The 27,358-nt window shown below is 35.6% G+C and overlaps 1 pseudogene; it reads left to right on the top strand.

Moving 5' to 3' along the window:
* Positions 1-2,551: 2,551 nt before the first annotated feature.
* On the top strand, positions 2,552-5,822 carry LOC121224516 (protein EXPRESSION OF TERPENOIDS 1-like; annotated as a pseudogene).
* The last annotated feature ends 21,536 nt before the right edge of the window (positions 5,823-27,358 follow it).

The following is a 27,358-nucleotide window of genomic DNA, read 5'->3' as shown; positions in this document are numbered from 1 at the left end:
CTTTATTTGAAGTATGAATAAATCAAGGCCATATACCAACTTGCACATTTTGACATTTTTGTTCGGGAAAAAAACAAAGAGAATAACACTGGCTGACAATAGTTTGTTTGCGTTTGGTTTTTAAAAATTTTTAGTTAATAAGATGCCTAAGTATGTATATATCAAAAAATTAATGTTAAATATAACAAACTAACTGAATATTTATACTAAAAAAAGATTTGTAGGTTGGCATTTTGAATAGAGGATTTAGGGTTCTTTTGGATGGGCGGTGCGTTTACTTGCGCTTAGTGTAAAAATAACGGTGACGATAAGATTTGATACTGTAGCGTGGGACAAATAGAAATCTAAACACACCGCATTAGAAGTAAATGTCTATCCAAAGGGACTCTTAGTGTTTGAGAATAGTCGGTGAGTAACGAAGAAAGTTCATGGTTGTGAGGATAAACCCTCTGATGTTGGAGATTAATCTATAGACTCACCCATGGTGGAATTTGTATCCTTTAGAGACAAACTTGTTGGTCAACATAGTATGGGTAATGATGGCAAAAATAATGAGAAAGATGATATCATCCCAGAAGATGGAGATATTCGTATGGAAATTATTAATGAGGTACCATCAATAATTTCTCGGAATGAATTCACACACTTGTAGCAAAAACTATGTCCAGTGGTAATCAAGTTATTGGGTTAAAAGATAGACTTTGAACAAGATCTATGTTTTTATGAAGTCATTGCAGAGTATACCTCTTATCGATTTTGCAAATGATTATTATCCGGTGAAACTTTAATAAGCTAATGATTATGAAAAAGTCCTTCTAAAAGTTAATGGGTGTTTTTTGGCTAGTATTTAACTGTTCAATCATGGACGCCCTTTTTTTATTATGTAAGATTATCCTCATAATGAAATAGTCTAAATCTGTCTACCAAAACTATCGAGTGCATGTATAAAAAGAGTACTAGTAGGATTGTTAAAATAACTTATAGCAAAGGAAATGAAACTTGTAAGAGCTTTGCAAGAAAGGTTATTTGTGTAAAATTGAGAAATTTTTTGATCTCTAAAATTAGAATTGAAGAGGCATTCAGAAAGTAGAGTATGAGGCGCTTCCAAATCTTCGTTTTAATGATGGTTATTATGGTCACGTTAAAGAGGGATGTCCAACTCTTAATTCCAATGATGAAAATAAAGAAATTACTAGAATACAACAACTATAAGTGATGTAGGTGAAATGGAGTGTGGAGGAGAAAAGTTTGACTCTTAAATGTTAGTGGAGCATAAATCAAGACGAAAAGGGCGTAGAGAGGTTGGCAAATCAATTGGAAATCAAGAGTTCAATAATGGAGGAATTTCAAGGAGATAAAATCTCTAATAAGATTAATCAACAATTTTCTTAATGAAGTTCTATCTTTGCTTAATATTGACTCGCATCAAATGTTTAATAAGGGTCCAACTGGGTCTAAAGGGAAGGGGAAAGTGGACAAGGGTAAAGGAAAAGTTCCTAAAGGCCCAAGGGAATATAAAAGGCCTAAAGGCCCAACTACTAGCAATAATAGAGTATTTATTTTGAGGCCTGAAATGAGTATTAACAAATAGGAAATTAGTACAAATATCTTGATAAATTCAACAGTTGGATTGTTAAAATATAATCGTATAAAAATTATGAGTAGGTGTAAAACTACATTAGTTTTACATCAATGAAAGTGGATTCCCTTTCCTCCCCTGGCACACAAACACACACACTCTCTGTATCTATTTAAGCAAAACGTGTTTAACCAAACAACAAAAGAAAAACTAAAAAAGTAGCGGTTTTACGGGAACAAAGTTGGTGGGGAGAAAGTGAGCATCGAATGGGAATGAGAAAGAGAAAGATAGAAACTACAATTGCTTATATGCACAAAAGAAATCGAGAAAAAGGTAAGACGGAATTCTCTTAATTTTATTTCTTTATGTAAAAAATTCCCTTTTTCCCTTTTTTTTTCTAACTTTTTGGGTTTTGATTTCTTCACTAGACAATACAAGAGAAAAGTGTGAGGAAAACCTCCAAGATTTCAAGGAAAAAGAGATGGGCTAATGGGAAGAAACTTTCAAACTTAGATGAAAGATAATGAAAGGCACGGCGGCAGCGTTTTTGTAAAAAAAAAAAGCTATAAATGATTAGTTTATTACATCTTAAATTATTTGTTTTTGCAACAAGGAAAACAAGATAAAATAATTGTAAAAAAAAGACTTGGAGAGTGGAAGCGTGAAGAAGATATTGATTGTAAGTATTGGAAAGAAGGAACTCCAACAGAACTTGACGTGTTGCCCACTCTTTTTTTAATCCAAAATCAACATTTTCTTTCTTGCAATTATGGGGAATGAACACCACCACCAACAACAAAATAAGCAATACAAAAATGCTACTAGTATTTGTCACTTTCAATTTAAGATTAATAATAAGCTAATAGTAACACATTCAGGACGGAGAATTGGTAATAGCTAGGGGAAAACAAGAATCGAAACAGATAGGGAAGTTTCTAATATGGATTATTAGTTGAGGTGTGAGAAAAGACAATGTTTGGGTGTTTCTCACTAGGAGAAAGAGGAAGTTACAACCAACAACATCAACTAGAAATTCAACCCGACAACTGGTTTTGGTACAAAAATGAAGACATTTCTTATGAGGGTTTTGAGCTATGGAAACAATAAGATCTTTACTTGTCTGTAGGTGGGTTAGGAGTTGGACTTAGTAGGAACTCCATAAGCATATTTGAGGATTCTTTTAGCTCGAGATTAGGCTTCGTGATTACAAAAAGTAGTAGTATAGTAGGAGGAGGAAAATGAGGCATGAATTGCCAAGATTTTGGGAATTAAGCTAAGAAAGATTGTCCACACATGAGGTGTAGAACTTGTTGTAAGAGCTGAGGATTCGATTGCCAAACCCCTATCAAAAGAACTTGGGTTCCTGTTACCAAACGCTGTGAAAAACTGTAACACCCCTCGCCCAACCTGATCACCAGGTCCGAGCTTCGAAATGCTACACTCATTGTCAGAGCAACTACAATCATATAACATTCAATTCGAATCATTATACCAGTAAATACATGTACTAATGAAATGTACTATTTTCATTCATTCTTGGTTTTTACACGAGCTTACGAAAGCCTGATACCATCCTGAAATCATTAAGGGTTATTATGCGAATTTTTTCAATCATTTAAGGTCAATGTTGCGACTTTTAGAGTTTGGTGTCGCAATAATAAAGATCAAATACAAGCTTCCCTGATCACGGATCATATTGCAAAGTTTTCAAAATAAAATAGAGTCAATGTCGTAAAATTTTGGGTGTGATGTCGCAACATCACATGTAGCCCACTAAATTCCTATATCAAATGAGTTTTACCTAACAAGTTCAAATACTCAAATTCAACTTAACCATACCATACCAAAAACTTGTCAAAACAAACCATTTAACCATTTTCATTCAACCAATTCAATATAACTTCAAATAACACAAAACATACCAATTAAACTTTTTCAATTGTAAATAATTTATCTAACCAACTAGCCATTCAAAAAATAAACTTATCATCTATGCTAATCTATGTGCCATCATGTTATTTTAAGTGCCATGTATAACTCAACCACAATTTCCAAAACATACTATTTTCATTAGGCATTAGCTTTGCCAAAATCATGCATTAGAAAGGTTTCAAATTATGATTAGCAATCACAATTAACATATAAAAAACACTTATGTATATGCCATAATTTCAAACCTTAAACAATAAAAAAGCTACCAATTTGGTGATAGGATAGTGTGAGCTTTAGGATGATCCGACTTGATGTGGTCCGCAAGGTGGCGATCTATAAAGAAAAGGGAAAAAAAAGGGTAAACATATGAAATGCTTAGTAAGTTCAAAATGGAATTTAAACATACATTGAATATTTAAAACGATTAAACTAATCAAATTGGCATTCAACTTAGTTATCCTTTGTCATATTATGATATGAATAGACATATAACATCGCCAAATAAACGTGTTAGTCCTATTTCCAAATCATAAGTAATATCAAGGCTTTAGCGGAATCATGTAACCATTCACATATCAAACATCAATAATTCTATTTCATCTCACCATTTCATTTTCAATTTATCATTAAGTTCCATTTCTAATCTATTGAATATCACTCGATAGAACTATAGTTAAGCGAACTCGGATACACAGGTTAATATATTGCTCACAAAAGCTAACAGTATGATAAAATTGCTCACACAAGCTGTCATTATAATGGATTTGCTCACACAAGTTGTTGTTATAATAGATTTGCTCATACAAGCTGACATTATAATAGATTTCTCATTCGGGCTAAGCCTACGATATGTACAACTCGAAGAATTTGCAACAAATGTTAAATTTCATAATAACATGTAAAATCGCTGATCCACCATGCGTATAACCTTAATGATATGTTATACGTATCTTAACCTTTTTCTACACTTTGGTCATTTTGAACAGAATTAACAATTAAACTTTACAATCTAGTCTTTTTTCACATCTAAGTTTAAAATCTATCAATTTAACACTAAATTCTTTAGGAATTCAACAACAAAAACATTCAAAAACTTTAGCAGTTTTGCAAATCGATACATGGGCTAGCTAAATATAGCTCCCATGACCTCAAAAACATAAAAAATTATAAGAAAATGACTTAATTGCACTAACCAATTAAGGATCGAAAGCTTAAACTCTTGAAAGATTCTCTTCAATGGTGGCTTCAGTGGAGAAAGATGAAGATGAAGGCTTCTTCTCTTTTTTTCCACTTAATGTTTCTTTTATAGGTAAATTAATCCTTTAATTATATTTAATTTAATCATATTTTAACTAAACAATTTATAATTGCTTAAGTTAATTAATTTATAATGCTACCATCCACTTATATAATTTAAAATAGGTCTATTTGCTATTTTAGTCCTTTGGTTAATTACAATTAAGTCCCTTACTCTTTGACCAATTAAAAACTTATTGCGATAAAATTTTTATAATTTAGTCATTGTACCCTAATTAAGAAATTAATAGGAAAAATTAAAGAATCGAAATTTAATATTCTTTTATAGCAACTCCTTAAATATTATAATTTAATATTTACGGACTTGGTTTATGGAAATGGGGTTTTGAAATTGCCTTTTTTGGCACTATTGAAAATTGGGTTGTTACAAAGGCAACAAAGTCTTACTACTTTGCAGCAGCAGCAACAACAACAACTCCAGCTTCGTAAAGAGAATATCAAAAGAAAATTAGAGAATCCAACATGTTCTTCTCTTGCTTGCACTTGTTTAACAACAAACACGTTAGATGAAGTTCCATTATTGTTGTATATATTCTTTATCTGGTATTATCTCTCAAAGATCCATTCTTTTTTAATAATTTAAAAGAAAATTTAGAAGCAAATAAAAACACATATATTAATTTTGACTAGTGTATAATCGACCTCCATAGTAAACCCTATAGCAAATTTCCCTTTTACACATATTTTTAACCTCTTCCTTTGCATTCTTTTCTCTATCTCTTCTCAAGTTGATATTTGTGTATAACTCAATTGTCCTATTCGTATTTTTGTTAATCGTAAAAATAAAGAAAACCCAAATTTAATTTTACTTATCCAATCTAATAAATGAATTGAAGTTATTATTATGGATGTTTTGTTCTGAGCATTGTTTTGATGTGTGATAGTGAGCAACATTGAGGATGTTGACGATCAATATGCTTATCAGATAGTAGTGAACATCAAAGGGCATGTTTTTAAAGGAATTCTTTTTTATCAAGGCCCTAATAGTGGCTAAAACATGGCAACAGTAGTAGTAGCTAGTGAGAGTTCTTCTAGCCCTACTATCATTGCCAATATGACTACCATTGCAGCTAATGCCAAATCCAGTAGCACAATGGCTATAACTTCTTCATTAACCACCTTAGTTTTGGACTCATCCTCTCTATGTCTAACTCCACTTAACATATTTATGGCTGGTACACAGTTTTATTTTTCCAAACCCAAGATCTTGAAAACACACTCCACAATATTTTTTTTCTTATTTGTCTAATCTTGTCAATTTTCTAAGCATTTGATGACAATGAAGTAATACAACATTTGATACCACCTACCATTCAAGTAAGGACATGTTAAAAGTGTTTTAAGAAAAAGAAGATCAAGAGAGAGAGAGAAATGGTGGAGATGTCTGTTAATTTTTTTGTGCAAAATTGAATTCTTTTTATGCAAATCATCAATATAAATTCTTCTTCCCATTCCCTCTTAATTGAAATCTGAAGTTGTTTGTATACGAAATGTGCGTAGAAATAGCATAACAATGGAGTTTTAATATCATTTTAGTGAGATTGTGGGTTTTTAAGGGTAAATTTTGGTTGAATAATTTCAAAATGGTTTACTATGAGTTTGGGTTCAATGATCAATTTAGCATATGATTTTTTATCTCAATTTGGCACTTGAGTTTGGCTTCAATATTCACTTTGGTACTTGAGTTTTTTTTTATTATGTACTTGAGTTTGACTTCAATGTTCAATTTGATATCGAGCTTTTCTTGTCCCAATTAAGTACTTATGTTTTATTTACTACAGCATACATGTGAAACATTTGTAATAGCCCGCTTGTCGTAGATTATATTGATATTTTGTTGGCGTATAATTGAGTAAGCCAGAGTAGTATGGGGTTAATTATCAATTAAAGTGTTGGGTTGATGTGTTACGTGAATTTATTAGTACGCCCTTGTGAGGGACGCCTTGTTGGAATTTTCCATTTAGCCAACTTTAGGGTTTAGCAGACTATTTTGTGAGACGATCCGCCAACCCCAAATCTTCTAGGTGAATTTGTTAGTTCCTAGAGCGATATGATTATTTTATGTAGAAATGATAGCTTGGTAAGTATCGTTAGAGTTTAGTTGAGATCTAGTTGGGATTGAACTAGAGTGCTATAGATGGCAACTTGATATGTTTAGGTAGTCGAATGACCTGTTTAGTTGGTTACTTAAGCCTACAAGCAATGCTTTATGACTTTGATTAATGGCAGTAGTTGCATTTGGTAAAAAGATTAGACTTCAAATCTTGTTAAGCAAATTTAGCTTCAATTTTCAAGGGTGATAGCGGGATTTCCGACCTTCCCACTAAGCTTATTTTCCATTGTCTGTGCTGTATAAGGATGCCTATAGCCAGCATGTTTCACCTTTGTTTCTCTGTGTTCTTCTATATGTCTTTACATCAATGCATGCGTGATCAAATTTTTAGTAGATGAATAGTCTGATAATTATGGTTGTTTCTTATTTACCTCAAGAAGCTAGTGAAGGTTCGAGCAATCGAGGCAAATGATCAATAGAGTAGATTTTATGCTAAAGTTCCTGGTGAGTTCTTTCTTGTTTCCTTTGAGTTATAAAAATTCTATGATATGTGGGGTGTAAAAGGTAAGTTGTCCCTACTGAAGATAGGTCAATGTGTCTTGTATTAACGAGTATGTAGTAAGTTTGTGATATGTGTGTGTGAGCATGGCCATGGTCGAGGTAAAAATACCCACATTATGTACGAGCCCAGTACCAAACTATCTGTGACATGTGAAAAGAAACAATATTTATGATGCTTTCGGTAGGGCATCTTTATTGCAAACTAAACTAGCAAATTACGGCTCGACCTTGCTGATATGCGATTCTGATTTCTAAAATATGGGTCCGAGGCTGGCACAAGTTTGTGTCATAGGTAAACATACATGATTGAGGAAATTATGTATAAGTCGACGATATAGACTTTTTTTAGCACCTTTTGAGCTATAATTCATGCAGTTTAGTAGTAATTTTTGTCGAAATTCATACTTTAATTATAAAATAATTAACTTGAACTTAAATTATTAACATATTGAATTTTAATTATTTTTATAATAAATTTTCACAAATTTGGTTTATTTTCGACAGTTTTGCACAAAAGGTGAAAATTAGCTTGACAGACACCTCGAAAGACTTGAACCATTGGGGTAATTTTTGCATTAAGTGAATCAAGAGCATGGCTAAATTATTTTCCAGCCAAGGACAGTCCAATAATGATTATTATACATACTTTTTAATTAATTTTTATCCAACATTAGTTGGATAAAAACTTAATATAAAGTTTGAAAAAGAAAGTGGCCTACTGTGCTAAGTACAGAGGGCTGAACCACCAAGCAATTGGGCAGCCCAAAACCTTCCCTATAGCTGATCCAATCAGCTGATTTTTTCTGATTTTCATACTTACAAACCAGCCCTTTAGCTTCCCCTAAATGCTATTCAAAGCCCTCTACTTTTTGTGCCTTTTACTTTTTACCTCAAGCTAAATATAGCAAAGTTTGAAACATTCAAACTTGCTTAATGCATGGCCGGCCAAGTGAGCTTGAATGGCTGAAATTTATTTGCTATTTTTAGCAGTCATTCCCACCTATATATACTCCTATTCCTTTCCTCATTTCACTCCCATTCATTTTTATACGTCTCTGTCTTTCACTCACTTTCTCTCTTTCTTCCCCTTCTTTATTTTCTCCTTTTTCTTGTTTCATTCCCTTGCCGACTTCCTTCTTGAAAAAGAGCTTTCATCCACCTTGGAGCAGAAGCATTCAAGTGTTTGTGAAGGCCTTGGATTGACAAAATAAGCAGAGAAGGAGAGGAGAGTACTAGTCTGGCTTCGGAGAAATATTGAATTTGCTTTTTAGTTCCCTTCTCTTTAATTGTCTTGTTCATGTTGTGATCATGAACATGAATATTTTTTATGTCTTATTCTTGACTTAATTAAAATGTATTAAATTTAATTCGTGTTAGATTGATTACATTCTGTCCACTTAAATTATTATAATCGTGTTCGTGTTGTTATTAAGCATTGGTAATTTGTTCAATTAAATAAAATCATGCATATGTTATACTTGCATTATAATTGTAAGGTAAAAAATGAATTAATTATTAATCGTATTGAAATTTTAATTAATTGACACAATATTTAATTGGTGCATGCTTAATCTTCTAAGGTAGTTGAAGGTTAAATTAACGATGGTATTAAACGATACATTAGCCTTGCATAACTTGTAAGATTATTGTGATTAAATTATTTCAATATAAGAATATGTTGTTACTTCACTTAATCTTATACTTGCTTATGAAATTGATTAATTTTTTGAATTGAAGTAGTAATGTATTCAAGAGATTAATTGGTTTAGTAAGTTTGTATGTGCATTAGTTAGCAAAATACCAAGTTGTCGTGAAATTATTCGTAACAGCATGAACATGAGTTTAGTAATTTTAAGTTAAAGAATGTAATTGATCTAACACATTTATGTCATATTGATTAAACTTGTTAACTAATCCTGCATTGGAATTTTAAGTTTTATTTTTCTTAGATTACTTAATTAATTTTTAGTTTTTAAGTCACTTCTTCAAATTAACATATTTTTCTTCACCAAAGTGTTTAATTTTACACTTCATAAATATTTTCTTTCTTAGTCCCTGTGGGTACTATAACTCGACATTTACTTGTCACTATATTACTTAATACAATTGTGTACACTTGCACATTTCCGTTGTTCCACCCGCCAAGGGTACTGTATGCATTATAGTGGTGAAGTGTTGTTGCTGGAGAACTGTACTAACATCTTGGTATAATGTATCTGTATGATTGAGTCTCGAAATTGTCTTTATTTTTGGGTTACTATCAGTAACCTGATAACTATTCTATGTCATTTGGAACTCACTAAGTGTAATTGAACTGAATTTGTTACCTTTCTTTCTCAGGCTTAAGTAGTAGAAGTAGACTACGCTATTGTTGTGCTTACAAGTGAGCCACTTGTCTATCTTGGGTCATGCATGGCTAGTTGGCAGCTAGTGTATATATGCGTTGGTACTTAACTTTTGTTTTTACCCCACAATTGTATTATTTTTATCTTAAAGTGGAACTAGCTTTTATTATTCACGTGCACGCCAAACTACATTGATTCGCAGTGTACAAACTTGCCATTTTCTATTAAGTGTATTTGCCATACATGGCAGCATATGTTTTAAAGGTTTCCTTTATTAATTCCTATTATTTTCTTTAAGGATGCCTTACTAAATGAACCAAGAATTATGATCTTTAACTAAAAGAAGAACCTTTACAACTGATTTCTCAAAGATTTAAATTAAGCCAAAAGAATTGAATCTATCAGTAACGCCTTAGCCCTTTTTGGCGGTTTGTTTGGCTGATTGATATATGTCATGTCTTCTTGACGGGCTAAGGGGTGTTACAACATTCATTAGGCCTAGTGATGTCTGTAACAACCCAATTTTCAGTGGTGACGAAACAGTGGTTTTGAGACCACAAGTTTCTATCGTGTCGACTCATAACTATTGTTTATGAAATATTTTTAGAGTCATTAGGGTTGTATTAATTTTTGGTTAGTAAATTTTATCATTTGAATAGCTAATTATGAAAAAGAACTAATTTGTAAAAGATGCAAAATTTATCAATTAATACAATTGGATGATTTAATGGCCTAATTAATAAATGTGAGAGGACCAATAGGGAAAATAGTCCTTATTTTAGATAGCGGAAGGTAATGGGTATTAAATTTAAAGAAAAATTGAATAAAATTTTAGTATAATGGTAATTTTGTAATTAAAACAAAGTTAAAACAAAATTAAGTAAAGATTAAGCACTTTCTTCTTCATTCTATCTTCAACCTTGCCGAAAAACCATGGAAAATTAAGCTTGGAGAATCGTCGAAACATAGTATCTTGCATGTGAGTGATTTCTGTACCCGTTTATTGTCATTTTTATGTTTTTGAGATCGTTGCAACTAGGTCCAACTAGCCCGTACCTTCGTTTTAGAATCTGCTAAAAATTTTAAAAGTTATCATGGATGGATCTTGATTGTTTTTTTTATGATAACCATATATTTGAACCTTTGGTTGTGTTGTTTGGTGATTTTTGTTAGATTTTAATTTTAGGTCTAAATTGTGAAAATGTCAAAATTTTAGGGTTTGATAGTTGTAATACCCAAATTTTACCCGCCCCTTTTTTTATAAAATAAAAGGTCCAGTTTGTTTTTACAAAGCTGAATCTAAAACAAATAATGGGCCCTGAATACATGGCCCAAATTGAAATAAAGTAGAGGCCCAAATCTAGTGGCCTAAAACAATGGCAGAAACCCTAGGATTTCTGGGGAGAACTCGCGCCGCAGCCACCTAGTCCGAATCTCCGCGCGATCTTCACCTGCAAACACAAGAAAGGAAAGAAAATCAAGGATTTCGAAATCAAATCAAATAGATATTAGCAGATTTCTTTGTATATTTACAATTGCTATAAAAGCAATCTTAATATACTGTAATAAGGACAAATTGAAAATCAATAAAAAAACACAATTATCTTTACAACAAAAACACTGTTAGTTCAATATCGAAAGAGCAGAAATCATTCCAAGGTTGATATTTATTTCTCTATCTTTGTTAATCTACAGTTTTTATTATTATATGTTTTTATCTATGTGCTAAGAAAAATAAATAATAAGAAACAGAAAGAAATAACCTGGTGTTTTGAGCCCAGATAGCCGTGAACGGCCGAGGGAGCCGTCTCCGATGAAAGACGGCTTGAAACTAAAAGGTTTCTTGGGGTTTTGAGGTGTTTCTACTGGTCTTTTGAGGATTTTGAGCCCGGATTTGCGTTTAGGGGCTTTGGAGGGACCGGATAGGGGTTTTCCTCTCTTCTGGCCACCGCATATGGCGGTGCCGGTGTCGGAGATCGGTGACCAGTGCGGTGGCTAATGACCGGACTGGAGGCCGGGCTAATGGGGGCGAGAGAGTGGCTTTTGGAGTTTTTTTGGAAGGAAGAATAAAATGAAATTTTTTGAAGTATTTTTGGCTTAAATAGCCTATCGAAACGGCGTCGTTTCATTAGGCTCCCCCAGGCGCTAAAACGATGTCGTTTTGGGGAGGCCGACCCGACTTCGACCGGACCCAGATCCAGGATCCGCGTGTTTTTTATGCGGAGGGGCAAATTGCGCTTTTGGCCCCTCTGCCTTTTAATATATTTCCAATTAGGTTTTTTTTTTATTTTTTAATTCGCCCCTTTAATTTACTTTGAATTTCAATTTAACCCTACTTGAACGACACCGTTTTAGAGGAGATTTTCATCTCCATATAGTCATAGGGAAAGTGTATTCCCCTGAACTGAACTTAATCTATATGAGCCTATAATGGGTGAAGATCGAGAAATCTGCTGGTTTGGGTACCTTTACTTTAGAGCCAAACTGTATATAATGAGCCTTAGGAGCTTGCCTTAGGTAGAACCACACTAAACCCTTGTAGATGTCCTAATAGATGTTTTACTCTTATTTGATTATATGCTTATATTTGATACTGAATTTTGTGTTTTATTTTGATTGCATGACATGGCATTTCATTTCACCATAAAAGGCGTCAGTTCATATTCAGTTGCTAGATAGAAAGCTTGTCATGGAAAAAAGGGTTTCTTGATAAAGTGGAGGACAATGCGGCTGTCCTAACTTGGTCTAAAACAATGTAGCAAAAAAAGGGTGATAGTTTGGCTGATGGGTATGTATCGGAATTATGGGACTTTACGCGCATCAGTGTAACTCAAAACAATTTGCAAGAATTGAAGGAGATATGAGATCAGTGGAATGACGAGGTTAGATAGCTATTCTAAGATAATTATGGGGATTTGCCTTATTTGCTTTGACATAAAGGTAGACAAGCGTTTGTTTCGAGCCCTCGCCCAATTTTGGAATCCTGCTTACAGCTGCTTTACCTTTAAGAAGGTTGATTTGGTGCCTACGATAGAAGAACATGTGGCTTTACTCCGATGTTCAAAGTTTCAAGTAGACAGGGTCTACTCGAGAGCGGTAAATGTGCCAACCTTTTCAAAGAAACTGATGAGTATAACAAGGATGAGTGAGCAGTGGGTTGCTGCACGGATTAAGCAAAAGGAGGATAGTAAGTGCGTTCCTTGGAGAAGCTTGAAAGATACAATTCTAACACACCCAGATGTAAGAAAGAGGTTAGATGTCTTTGCTTTAAGTATATATGGCTTGGTTGTCTTCCATAAAGCCTTGGGACATGTGGATGAAGCAGTCACTGATTTATTCGACTGGCTCAATAAGAAGGTTACACCGATTCCAGTAATTTTGGCAGAAACTTTCAGGTCATTGAGTGCATGCCGAAGGATGGGTGAAGGTAGATTTATTGGATGTGCACAGCTTCTACTCACATGGTTTCACAGTCACTTTTGGAAGGTGGATAAGGTTTCGTATCGGGTTTTCTCTGAAAATTATTCACCGCTAAAGGAGATAGTAGCTACGCCGAGGAGAGACGACATTTCGGAGGAGAAGTGGATGGTGATTCTTCAAAATCTTTAGGAGGATGACGTTGAGTGGAGAGCTCCTTGGTTGCTTCCAGATGAGATCCTGTATAGGTGTGGTAATTTTGATTGGGTTCCTTTGCATGGTATTTAGGGAGCTGTTGGATATGCCCCATTATTGGTGCTAAGGTAATATAGGTCAAGGAAATTTATACCTGCGACCCAAGGGATAGCTGATTGTGAATTTTCATACAAGGACGATGGTTATAGAAAGAAGATTCAAGAGATGTCTAGTGTGTAGAAACAGACTCGCTGAATGAAGAGGATAGTTGTGGGTCTGATGACAACCACTGAGTATCATGAATGGTGGGTTAGGAGGATTAACGATAATACACCTAAGTTAAATCAGGGAAACAACCAGTCAATCAAGGAATCTTTACGAGCCGTCCCTTCTGAGTTGGAAATTATAAGACAGAATTTTGAAAAAAGAAATACGGATTTAGAAAAGAAGATAGAACAGATGGAGGAAGAAAAGATGAACTTGAGATTAGACTTAGATGTTCAGAAGCTTGAAACTGAGAAATTAATGAAAGATAAAAATAAGGCTAAGGAGGAGCTGGATAGTCTGAAGACGGATTATAAAAAGTTGCGTCTGTCGATGAGAACTGCTGGGCTGAGAAAAACTTCAGAACAGTGGCGAGAAGAAATTTGAGAAGAAAAGGACAAAGCTGATAGATGGGAACAGAAATTCCAAGAGATGCAGAGGCAAAACGAGGCTTTAGAAAAGAGTTTGTCAGAAAGTCAACAGGAAAAGGGCGAGTTAAAGATAGGGTGACTGAGTTGGAAAGATCTCTTCATCAGTATCGAAGTCGAAATTCCGCAATAGAGTTGAAAGTAAGCTTGAGCAAGATTGAAGAAATGAAGAAAAGAATCGAAGAGCTAGAACCGACGTTGCAAAATTGTGAAATCTGGATCAAGCACTTGGAAGCAAATAAAAATTGTAATAATGAACAACTACACTACTTTCAGAACAAAATTAGGAGCAGAGATCATATTATGGAAGAAGCTGTGGTCCAGATCCGAGAAGTAGCTGATCACGTACAAACTTCGGTAGTACAGGCAGACATGCTGAGTGTGAAGTACGAATTAGAATCAGATCGGGGGCAAGAGTTAGCTGTGTTACTTTGAAAGATTAGAATGCTGAGTAATAGGGCAAAGCTTTATTTGTAATTCACTTTATGTAAAGAAATTTGCTTTCTAGAAAAGTTTTCTTAAATGGAATTGAATCAAAATTGACGCCTTTTTGCATTCATTTCATGCATAGCATGCATCAAAAAATAATAATAATAATAAACACTAAAAGATTTTAATTAATTCCTCAGATAATCTGGAAACCAACCAACCTACCAAACACCTCTACGGTACTCGATCGAAAACTAAGGACATGGACCAAAGGCTAGAACAGTTCCAAAAGGAAATGCAGGAGCAACTTCAACAGCAAATGAATGAGTAGTTTGAGAAAATTCAGCAAAAAATGATAGAGAAAATGATGGAATCTCAAGGGAGTATGATGGCCAGTTAACTCAATGGTTGAACAAGAGAACTAATAAAGGAAAAGGCTCAGTACTTCATGTTGAAGAAGGAGACAATGAGGGGCCTGTCTATCCTCCAGACTTTACCCCCCAGCAAGTTGAGATATACCCGCGTAGGTTCTCTGTTACCATTAAGCCTCAACAATTTCAGGATGACACTGCGACGCTAATGAATCTTCAGGCTGGATCAGGCTCTAACCCCGGAGCTAACCTTGTTAATCCTGCTATCCCTGACTTTGATGAGACAGCTGGGAAGGAGAAAATGAATGATGAATTGCCAAAATAGCTAGAGGAAAAGTACAAATGGCTGGAAGAGAAATTTAGAGAGATGGAATGTGCGGAGAGCTACTATGGGATGGATGCTAAAGAATTGAGCTTGGTTCCGGGTTTAGTACTCCCTTACAAGTTCAAAATGCCAGAGTTTGAGAAGTACAACGGAACTACTAGCCCTGAAGCTCATATTACCATGTTTTGTAGGCGAATGACTGGGCATGTTAATAACGACCCGCTGCTAATATATTGCTTCTAGGATAGCCTCATAGGGGTAGCGTTTAAGTGGTACAATCAATTGAGCCGTACCAAGATTAATTCGTGAAGTGATTTAGCACAGGCATTCATAAAACAATACAATCATGTGACTGATATGGTACCTGATAGAATCACTCTACAAAATATGGAGAAGAAACCCGGTGAAAGTTTTTGGCAGTATGCACAGAGGTGGAGGGAGGTTTCTGTCCAAGTTCAGCCGTCTCTTCTAGAAAGAGAGATGACAATGCTCTTTGTTAATACATTGAAGGCTCTATTTATTACTCACATGTTGGGAAGTGCTACTAAAAGCTTTTCCGACATAATTATGAATGGTGAAATGATAGAAAATGCTATCAAAAGCGGGAAGATAGATGCGAGAGAAAGTAGCAGAAGGTCAGCATCGAAGAAAAAGGAAAACGAGGTCAATAATCCCAGTTTCTCAAAGACGATTACGGTAAATCAGCCAAGAAAGGTGGCTGTTAACAAACAATAAGCCGACACAAGGCAAAACAAGGAAAAGCCCCAATTTATGCCCATTCCAATGTCATATAAGGAGTTGTACCAAAAGTTATTGAATGCACACGTAGTTTCTCCCTTTTATTAGAACCTCTGCAGCCTCCGTACCCCAGGTGGTACGATGGAAACGCACAATGCGATTATCACGCTGGAATCGTGGGGCATTCTATAGAACATTGTACGGCGTTCAAAAAGTTGGTTGAAAATCTCATAGGCATTGGCGTCGTTAAATTGGATGATTTGCCCAATGCAGAGAATCCGTTACCTAATCATAATGATAATGGAGTGAACATGATATGTGGGAGCATGGGTAGAAAAATCAAGGAAGACATAGCAGAAGTGAAAATTCTTTTGAGATGGGTCTGGAGGAATATGGTAGAAAGGGGATTGTTTGTTTTGGATTCAGAGAGAAGCTTTGAAAGGATGGAAAACTACTGTGAGTTCCATCACGAGGATGGACATGAGATTCAAGAATGTACAGAATTCAGAGCCTTGGTTCAAAACCTGATGGATGACAAGGAAATAGAGTTTTACGAAGAGGTTAAGAAAGAGGGGAGTATCTGCACATCCGAATCCACAAATATTCCAAGGGTAACTCAGCCTGTGGTCATTATCTCGCAACCAAAGAACGATGAAGTGAGAACGCCAGTAATGCCAAGGATCATAATAAAGAAACCTGCAGCATTTTCTTACCAAGATAGTAAGAAAGTACCATGGAATTACGAATGCAATACAACTGTCCCTAGAAAAGAGATTACAGATGATCGAGGTATAGATGCCTATCCAGAGCTGGTGAAAGAAAGGGCCGTAACAGTGGAGCAAAAGGGGAAATAGCTGAGCCTGTGTCATCCATTAACGAGCCAGTAAAAGAGGAAGAAGCTGTGGAATTTCTCAAAATTTTGAAGCATAGTGAGTATAATGTGGTCGAACAGTTGCATAAACAGCCGACTCGCACATCCATACTAGCCTTGCTCTTGAATTCCGAAGTACACATAGTGCGTTGATGAAGGTGTTGAATGAAACCTATGTAGCCAATGATATTTCTGTCAACAAATTGGACCGGTTGGTCAATAATATCAGTGCTGATAACTTCATATTCTTTAACGATGATGAGATACCACCTGGAGGCATGGGGTCCACTAAGGCTTTGCATACCACTACACGATGCAATGGGTATACTTTTGCAGGTGTGGTAATTGACAATGGATTAGCTTTGAACGTGTTGCCGTTATCCATACTTAACAGGCTTCCCATAGACAGCTCGCACATGAAAACATGCCAAAACATAGTGAGGGCATTTGATGGTACCGAAAGAAAGGTCATGGGAAGAATTGAGATACCCCTATTGATTGGCCCAACAGTTTATGAGGTGGATTTCCTCGTAATGGACATTAAACCCTCCTACAATTGCTTATTGGGGAGACCATGGATACATTCGGAGGGGGCTGTGCCGTCATCATTACATCAGAAACTAAAGCTAGTATCAGAAGGTCGACTGGTAACAATAAATGCCGAAGAGGATATCATAGTAGCTGTATCCAATGAGGTGCCATATGTGGATACTAATGATGAGTCGGTGGAATGCTCTTTTCGATCTCCGGAGTTTGTGAATACAACATTTGTTCCTGAAGGAGACAAGGTTCTGGTGCCTAAAATATCCAAGACTACAGAGATGGGTTTGCGACTGTTGGTAGAAAAGGGAGCTTTACCCAGAAGAGGATTAGGGAAATACATGCAAGGGGGAATTGGGGTCCCAGCACTAAAAGAGAAACAAGACAGCTTTGGTTTAAGGTATAAGCTAGATAGAGGGCAGAGAAGGAAGGAGCTGGAAAGGAGGCAAGAAAGAAGAAGGGCGCATCTGAATGGGGAGGAAATCAAATGGGAGCCAATGATCATTCCTCACATATCCAAAACCTTCGTATCTGGAGGGACCATTCATTCTGAGAGAAGGGTACTGATTGAAGAAAGCATTGAAAAGACGTTGGAAAATGTGCACATCAACGCCATATATGAGAAGACCAATGATGAAGGGAGCATGTTAGATATCTGCCCTTTTGAACCTGGGAGTATTCTAGATAATCGGACTGCGGAAGAAATACCTGAAGTCTTTAGAACTCTCTCAGAGTAATGTTCAGAACAAGCTTGTTATTTTAGCCTAGAAATAATAAGAACTCCTTTGTGAAAAAGGCTTATGTTCAGATATCATTATTTTAATAAAATACATCTTTGAAATTGTTTCGACCAAATATTCTTTTATTCTTTCCATACAAGTAAATAGATTAATTATTCTTTCATAATCATATTGCACAAATAATGGTACATAAATTCATACATTCTTTTGTAACCATATTAGGTCATTGTATATCAATGACGTGAATGACGCCGCTACAAACTCAGAGTTTCCTTTTGAACGAAACATGTGTTTAGAGGGATCGCATGATTTTGAAGGTGACGTAGATTGTGGTTTATCCTTGGACTTGTTGAGGATGGTAGAATAGGAAGAGAAATAGATCATGCGTCACAAAGAGACAATTGAAACTGTGAGCTTAGAAGAAGGGAAAGAGGTGAAAATTGGGACAGAGATTTCAGCAAAGACAAGACAATACCTTGTTGAATTACTCCAGGAATTCAAAGATGTCTTCGCATGGTCATACCAAGATATGCCTGGATTGAGCATGGACATTGTAGTGCATCATCTACCTATTAGGGAAGATTGTAAGCTAGTTCAACAGAAGCTCAGAAGAATGAGACCTGATATTGTGCTTAAGATAAAAGATGAGGTAAAAAAACAAGTTGATGCTGGGTTTTTGCAGGAGGTCAAATATTCTGAATGGGTAGCCAACATCATCCCAGTCCCTAAAAAAGATGGAAAAGTACGAATGTGCGTGGATTACAGAGATCTAAACAAAGCAAGCCCGAAGGATAATTTCCCATTGCCACATGATTATACTTTGGTGGATAATACAACGGGATATTCACTCTTTTCTTTCATGGATGGTTTCTCAGGATATAATCAGATAAAGATGCATCTTGAAGATATGAGAAAGACTATATTCATTACTTTGTAGGGAACATTTTGCTATAAAGTGATGCCATTCGGATTAAAGAATGCAGGTGCAACATATCAGAGAGTCATAGTAGCCTTGTTCCATGACATGATGCACAGGGAGATTGAGGTTTATGTCGATGATATGATAGCCAAATCCAGAACAGAAGAGGAGCATGTACAGGTCCTAAGGAAATTGTTCCTAAGATTAAGGAAGTTCCAGCTCAAACTCAATCCGACGAAATGCACTTTTGGAGCTAGGTCAGGAAAGTTGTTGGGCTTCGTAGTCAGTGAAAAAAGAATCGAGATTGACCCAGAGAAATTCAAAGAAATACGAGACTTATCGCCACTACGTACTCATAAAGAAGTTTGAGGTTTCTTAGGAAGATTGAATTATATTGCTCGGTTCATTTCACAGTTGACCGAGAAATGTGATCCCATATTTCGTCTTCTGAAGAAATATAACCTGGTGTTTGGAATGAAGAATGCCAGAAAGCCTTTGAAAAGATAAAGCAATACCTATCCAATACTCTAGTGCTGTCACCATCTAGCCCAGATAGACCCTTGATTTTGTATTTAACGGTGTTCGACAATTCTATGGGATATGTGCTGGGACAACATGATGCGACTGGAAGGAAGGAAAAGGCGATATACTATCTCAGCAAGAAATTCACTGATTGTGAAATGAGATATTCGCCTATCGAAAAATTATGTTGTGCCTTAATTTGGACGACAAAAAGGTTGAGGCAATACTTACTTTATCATACGACTTGGCTAATTTCAAAATTAGACCCTTTAAAGTATATGATGGAGTCAACAGTGTTGAATGGGAGAATGGCTAGATGACAAATCTTGCTCTCCGAGTTCGACATAGTATATGTAAGTCAGAAGGCCATCAAAGGGAGTGCGATAGCAGATTTCTTGGCTAGCAGAGCTTCTGAAGATTATGAACCGCTAGATTTTGACTTCCCGAATGAAGACTTGATGTATGTGGCAAATGCTGAAGGGGGTCCCTAAGAAAATCAATCTTGGAAGTTAAACTTTGACGGGGCTTCGAATGCGTTAGCCAATGGGATTGGGGCAATCTTGGTATCTCCAAATGGAGATTATCATCCTGTCACCAGCAAATTGGATTTTGATTGCACCAATAACATGGCTGAATAAGAAGCTTGCATCATGGGTATCCGAGCAGCCATAGAACGGAAAATCAGGACACTAGAAGTATATGGAGACTCAGCATTGGTAATATACCAACTAAAAGGGGAATAGGAAACGAGAGACCCCAAGTTAATCCGTTATCGGAAATTGGTTTTGGAATTGATTGAAGAGTTTGACAACATTACCTTTTACTATCTCCCACGGGAAGAAAACCAGATGGCTGATGCTCTTGCTACTTTAGCCTCCATGATTGAAGTGAATAAATTAGAGGATATGAAGCCCATTCAAATTAGTATTTATGAGATCCTGGCTCACTACTACAGTATCGAAGAAGTGGAGAATAATAATCGCCCCTGGTACCAATATATATTGCTATATGTAAAGAATCACGAATATCCTGATCAGGCAACGGAGAATGATAAGAGGACATTGAGTAGGTTAGCTATTGACTATGTTCTAGATTGAGAGATTATATATAAAAAGGGAAAGGATCGAGTACTGCTGAGATGCGTGGATGCGTGGATGAGGGTATTTGTGGAACACATGCTAATGGATTCACCATGGCAAGACAGATCATGAGATTCGGATATTACTGGTCCTCCATGGAAGGAGATTGCATTAACTATGCTAAGAAGTGCCACAAATGCCAAATTTATAGGGATAAAATGCATGTGCCTCCTTCACCTTTTCATGTTATGACTTCTCCATGGCCTTTCTCCATGTGGGGTATGGACGTTATTGGACCAATATCACTGAAGGCTTCTAATGGACACCGTTTCATTTTTGTGGTTATTGACTATTTCACTAAGTGGGTAGAAGCAGCCTCATATGCTAATGTCACGAAGTCAGCAGTCAGTAGGTTTTTGAATAAAGAGATCATATGTCGATATAGAATGCCTGAAAGAATCATATCTGATAATACGCTGAATCTGAATAACAACACAATAGCAGAAGTCTGCAGTCAGTTCAATATTAAACACCATCATTCATCGCCATACCGACAAAAAATGAATGGTGCAATGGAGGCGGCCAACAAAAATATTAAGAAAATTGTGGCAAAAATGGCTGAAACTTACAAAGATTGGCATGAGAAGTTACCGTTCGCTCTTCTTGCTTACCGAACATCTGCCAGGACTTCTATTGGGGCAACACCTTTTTCTTTGGTTTATGGAATTGAGGCAGTTTTACCCATTGAGGTTGAAATTCCTACTCTCCGGGTATTGGCTGAGCTAAAGTTGGATGAGGCCGAATGGATCCAATCTCGGTATGATCAGTTGAACTTGATAGAAGAAAAAAGACTAAAAGCTATTCGTCATGGTCAAATGTACTAGAAACGAATGATGCGAGCTTATAACAAAAAGGTTTGTCCTAGAGAATTTCATGAGGGGGACTTGGTGTTGAAAAAGATCATCCCTTTACAAAAGGATTTCAGAGGGAAATGGATGCCAAACTGGGAAGGACCTTATGTTGTAAAAAAAGCTTTTTCTAGAGGTGCTTTGATTTTGAGTGAAATAGATGGTAAAAACTTACCAAATCCTGTAAATTCTGATTCAGTCAAGAAATATTTCACTTGAGGGAAAAGGAGGAATCAAAGTGAAAACCCACAAAGGGCGCTCTGAATTAAAAAAATAGAGAGGCCAAGGTGAAAACTCGCAAAGGGCGCCTTGAGACCAAAGGGGATTTGACTTGAAAACTCGAAAAGGGCAGGTCAAACATTGACTAGACGGGGGCATGTAATGAGATTGATATACTCGAATCAACAGAAAAGGGTAGGCAACATCTTGGGGCATCGATGAAGTACTATAGATCTCCTAGACACATGTTAAATTCAAAATGGTTCTTAGTTTGCACGGAGAAGTTCAAGCGGTGATATCCAAGGCATCTAGTCTTCGTATTACTTATACAGAATTTATTTGTTCTTGTAATACTTTATCCTTCACTATTCTTGAATATCTTTTTCTTTTCAAGACACCTGCTCTCAATAAGTTCTTTTTCTTTCATAATCTCGGTGCGAGCATGTTGCATTAGAATAATGGTTAATAGACTAATATACTTTCACGACGGAAGTTTTGCATATTACTCTGGAAGATTCTAAATAATACAGTAACCTGAAGTAGGACTATTGTTTAGAACATGCCAAGTTTGAAAGTTGAAATGTCTAAGATTTTGTCAAGATATCTTGTGGGTGGAAAAGTTTTAATCACCAAGAAGAAGTTCCCTTTAAAAGAAAATTCTTCGTTTATGCAAGAGCATTTGGTATGACACATTGGGAATGATGTAAGAGACCAAAGAGTTTCACATTCAGTACCCTTAAATTCTGATAGCAGAGGATTGTGAAAAGGCCAAATCTTTTACTCTTGGGTTACAACGGGAAAAAGATGGTACAAATTTTGCATCCCAGTGGATCAAACTTGGAGGTTTACAGTGGGGGGCAATCTGGTCAAGTGTTTCTTTAGAGACGCCAGCCAAACAACAGGCTATAGCGCATTAGTGATAAAGCCTTAATAAACTTCGAGCAATGATAACTTAAGCGAAAATGGATCATTCTCAAAAATAGCATTCTACATTCATGCAAATACCATTCATACATGTCTAGTTAGGAGTATTTGATGCATTTCAATCATGCCATCCTAATCTTAGGCATATTTAGGTTCATTATAGAGGTCATGTTCCTCAGAGAACAGATTGGAGAGATCACAAGGCCTGCAGGCTGAAGATAGCAGATATTGCCTTCCTGTACCGGCGGTGAAGCAGATCGAAGATATTTAGTCTTATCGCTTTGACATTGCAATGGAAAAGATTGAAGCCACAACGGCGAATCTTATTTCCCTAGCATTGTAGCGGAGCAGATTGAAGCCACGACAACGAATCTTATCTCCCTAGTGTTAAGGCTTGGAGTAGCTGAAGTGGAGCGGATTAAAGCTGTGGGCAGCGAATCCTATCTGTTTAGCATTACAGTAGAGCAGATTGAAGCCACGACGGTGAATCTTACTTCCCTGGCAGTATAGTGGAACAGATTGAAGCTACGACGGTGAATCTCATTTCCTCAACATTGCAATTTAAAAGACTGAAGCCGCGACTGAGAGTCTTACTTCCCTGGCGTTGTAGCGGAGCAGATTGAAGCCACGACGGTGAATCTTATCTCCCTAGTGTTAAGGTTTGGATTAGCTTAAGTGGAGTGGATTAAAGCTGTGGGCAGCGAATCCTATCTCTTTAGCATTACAGTGGAGCAGATTAAAACCACGACGGTGAATCTTACTTCCCTGGCGATGTAGTGGAATAGATTGAAGCTACAACGGCGAATCTCGTTTCCTCAACATTGCAATTTAAAAGACTGAAGCCGTGACGGCGAGTCTTACTTCCCTGGCGTTGTAGCGAAACAAATTGAAGCTATGACAGCGAATCTTGGAATTTCAAATACTGAAGATGGCGAATCTTATCTCCCTGAAATTGCAGTGGAGCAGATTAAAGCCAATAATCCTATCTCTCTGAAGTTGCAGTGGAGTAGATTGAAACTTTAGTTCCTATACCTCTGAAGATGCAGTAGAAAGGAATGAAGCTACTTGAAGGAGAAGAGTACCAAGGTCCAGCATGATCGGGAAAAATTGGGCATTTTTAAAAGTCTTTACTCCGTTCCCGTTTCACAACAACGAGCAAAGAGGGGCAGCTGTAATATCCAAATTTTACCCGCCCTATTTTTATAAAAAAAGGGTCCAGTTTGTTTTTACAAAGTTGAATCTAAAACAAATAATGGGCCCAGAATACATGGCCCAAATTGAAATAAAGCAGAGGCCCAAATCTAGTGGCCCAAAACAATGGCAGAAACCCTAGGGTTTCTGGGGAGAACTCGCGCCGCAGCCACCTAGTCTGAATCTCCGCGGGATCTTCAACTGCAAACACAAGAAAGGAAATAAAATCAAAGATTTCGAAATCAAATAAAACAGATATTAGCAGATTTCTTTGTATCTTTACGATTGCTATAAAAGCAATCTTAATATACTGTAATAAGGACGGATTGAAAATCAATACAAAAAACACAATTATCTTTACAGCAAAAACACAGTTAGTTCAATACCGAAAGAGCAGAAATCGTTCCAAGGTTGATATTTATTTCTCTATCTTTGTTAATCTATAGTTTTTATTATTATATGTTTTTATCTATGTGCTAAGAAAAATAAATAATAAGAAAAGGAAAGAAATAACCCGATGTTTTGAGCCCAGATAGCCGTGAACGGTCGAGGGAGCCGTCTCCGAGGAAAGACGGCCGGAAATCGAAAGGTTTCTTGGGTTTTTGAGGCATTTCTACTGATCTTTTGAGGGTTTGAGCCCGGATTTGCATTTAGGGGCTTTGGAGGGACCGAATATAGGTTTTCCTCTCTTCCGGCCACCGCATACGGTGGTGTCAACGCCAGAGATTGGCGGCCGACGCGGTGGCTAACGACCGGTTGATGACCTGACTGGAGGCCGGGCTAATGGGGGTGAGAGAGTTTTTTTTGGAGTTTTGTTTTTGAAGGAAGAATAAAATAAAATTTTTTGAAGTGTTTTTGGCTTAAATAGCCTATCGAAACAGCGTCGTTTCATTAGGCCTCCCCAGGCACTAAAACGACGTCGTTTTGGGGAGGCCAACCCGACTTCGACCGAACCCGGATCCAGGATCAGCATGTTTTTTATGCGGAGGGGCAAATTGCGCTTTTGGCCCCTCCGCCTTTTAATATATTTCCAATTATGTTTTTTTTTTAATTCGCGCGTTCAATTTAGGCCTTTTACCTTCAATTATTTGCGAATTTGCCCCAGTTTTTTATTTACAGTTCAAATTAGTTTTTTTATTAATTAATTTTTATTTTTTATTTTGTATTTTTTTATTTTTTCATATTTAATTATTTTATTTAAATCTATGTATATATGTATTTTTGTACATATTTATATATACATACGCATATTTTTTTTAATGTAACGTAATTATTTTTTTAATATCTATATATGTATATATATTTATCCTTGTATATATATGTATGTATACATATTAATATTTTTAACCATTTTTTTATTTATATATATATGGATATATTTATTTTTAAAACGCGAATGCATGTATTTTTTTTATACTTTATAATGTATAATTTTTTTCCCTTTATTTTCACAAATGCATTATATTAGGTTTCTATAAATTTTAACCCAAAATTTCATATGTAGGTTATGTGAATGTCTTTTAATTTCAATGAATATATTATGTGATCTTTATTCTTTATTTTTTATTATTTCTTTCATTTGTTTATTGACTTATGTTTTCATTTGTTTTTTGTTCATTTATTTGATATTCTTGCATGTCGTTGGTTATTTTTTTTATGTATGTTAGTTTTGTTTATTTATATGTTTATATTATTTCTATGCCATTATTGTATTTATTATTGTTGTATTTGTTATTGTGGCATCTATACATACATTCATTATAACATTATGTCACCTTTTTTACTCGAATTTAAAAAATATAAATTTTCAAAATAGAGATAATACTCATATTTAGGATTTTCAAGAAGATTGAGCCCAATGTATTGTGTTTCGATTTTCTTCGTAAAATCTAACAATCGAGGATTACTCTTTAATCAAACAAAATAAAACTTGTCATCGGGATTTCAATATGTTGTGTCCTAACGTATTGGATGTGACACGTTGATTTCTCGAGATAAAGATTTTTTTAAAAAATAAAGGAAATATTGAATGTTTGGGATTTTAAGAAATTGTGCCCTAACGTATTGGGCTACAATTTCTTCATAAATTTTAAACAATTAAGTATTTTCTTAAATTTTATTACACAAGTTTTTTTTTTGGACTAACTAACCTTGAAGAGAATAAAATGTTGTGCCCTAACGCATTGGGTGTGATATTTTTCTTTTTAAAATGAGAAAGTCTTAATAAATAATTTAATTTAACTAAGGATAGTATTTATTAACTATCGACATTAAGACACTAATTAATCAACTAGGTACTAATTTTTGGGCATAACGAGGGCACTAATCCTTCCTGTACGTAACCGACTCCCGGATCCATTTTTCTAAAACTCGTAGACCAAAGCCGTTTATAGGTGATCCAATCACTTCTGAATAAAAGATTGGTGGCGACTCCAATTTTCATCGGAAACCAATTTTTTTTTTCAAAATTAAAAATGGTTTCGACAATAGTAAAATGTTTATTAGGGATTTTTTAAGAGCCTGGTATATTTGGCTGAAAGGTTGACTTGATAAAAATGGTTAAATTGATGATTTTCAGGTTAAGGGACTAAATTGCAAAAGTTGTAAAAGTTAGGGGTAATTATGTAAATTTGACAAATAAAATGGTATAAAATGTAAAGTGAATTGGAAGGTGAAATGTAAGCTAATAATTGAGAAGTTTTTCATTTTAGATCAATACCCTATTGATATTCATGAAAAAGGAAAAATTATGGATTAGTCCCTAAACTTTTGCAACTACTACAATTCAGTCCATGTAAGTTCGTACAGTTTATAATTTAACATTTATATGAAATTTTTGATGGTATAATGTGATATAATAGATATATTTGATTATAAATGATGTAAAGTTATTTGAGAAAAGTTGTTGAAGTTCAATATTTGGATCGGATTGAACACGGGATAGGGTACAATCGAGATACGGTGTGTTATAGGGGATTAGAGTGGAGACTTTTGTGGAGTGATATATATTCGTTTCTCGAGTATGCCGAGGTTCAACATTTGTTGCAAACTCTTATGTTATACTCATTGTTTTGGTGTGTTTTCAGTTTTTCTAGCTATTCGGAGCCATTGGTGTGTTATCGAGTGGACTGGCTCGTATGAGCATCTGGCGTGTTTCGGATGGATTAGCTCTTATGAGCATCTGGTGTGTTTCGGTTGGAATATCGATGTACTTATAACCGTAAGTCGTTCATCAGATTGTAAATTTCTATAATGTAATTTTTTAGTGATCCTGATGTTTATGTCATGTTTTTGAGCTTTGAATTGAATTTTGCAATTCACCTAGTTGAGATTGTGGATGATAGGGAATACATATGGTTTTGTTATTATTGAATGAGTTGTTGTACTTACTTCGGTAAGATTTATTGTTTTAGTACGTCAAACTTACTAAGCTTCAATGAGCTTACTTGTGTTATTTTCTATTCTTGTAGATACTTTGAAGGTTGGACGAT

Source organism: Gossypium hirsutum, chromosome D12 (genome assembly GCF_007990345.1).
Source record: "Gossypium hirsutum isolate 1008001.06 chromosome D12, Gossypium_hirsutum_v2.1, whole genome shotgun sequence".
Taxonomy (NCBI): domain Eukaryota; kingdom Viridiplantae; phylum Streptophyta; class Magnoliopsida; order Malvales; family Malvaceae; genus Gossypium; species Gossypium hirsutum.
This window is presented reverse-complemented; position numbering and strand designations above follow the sequence as displayed.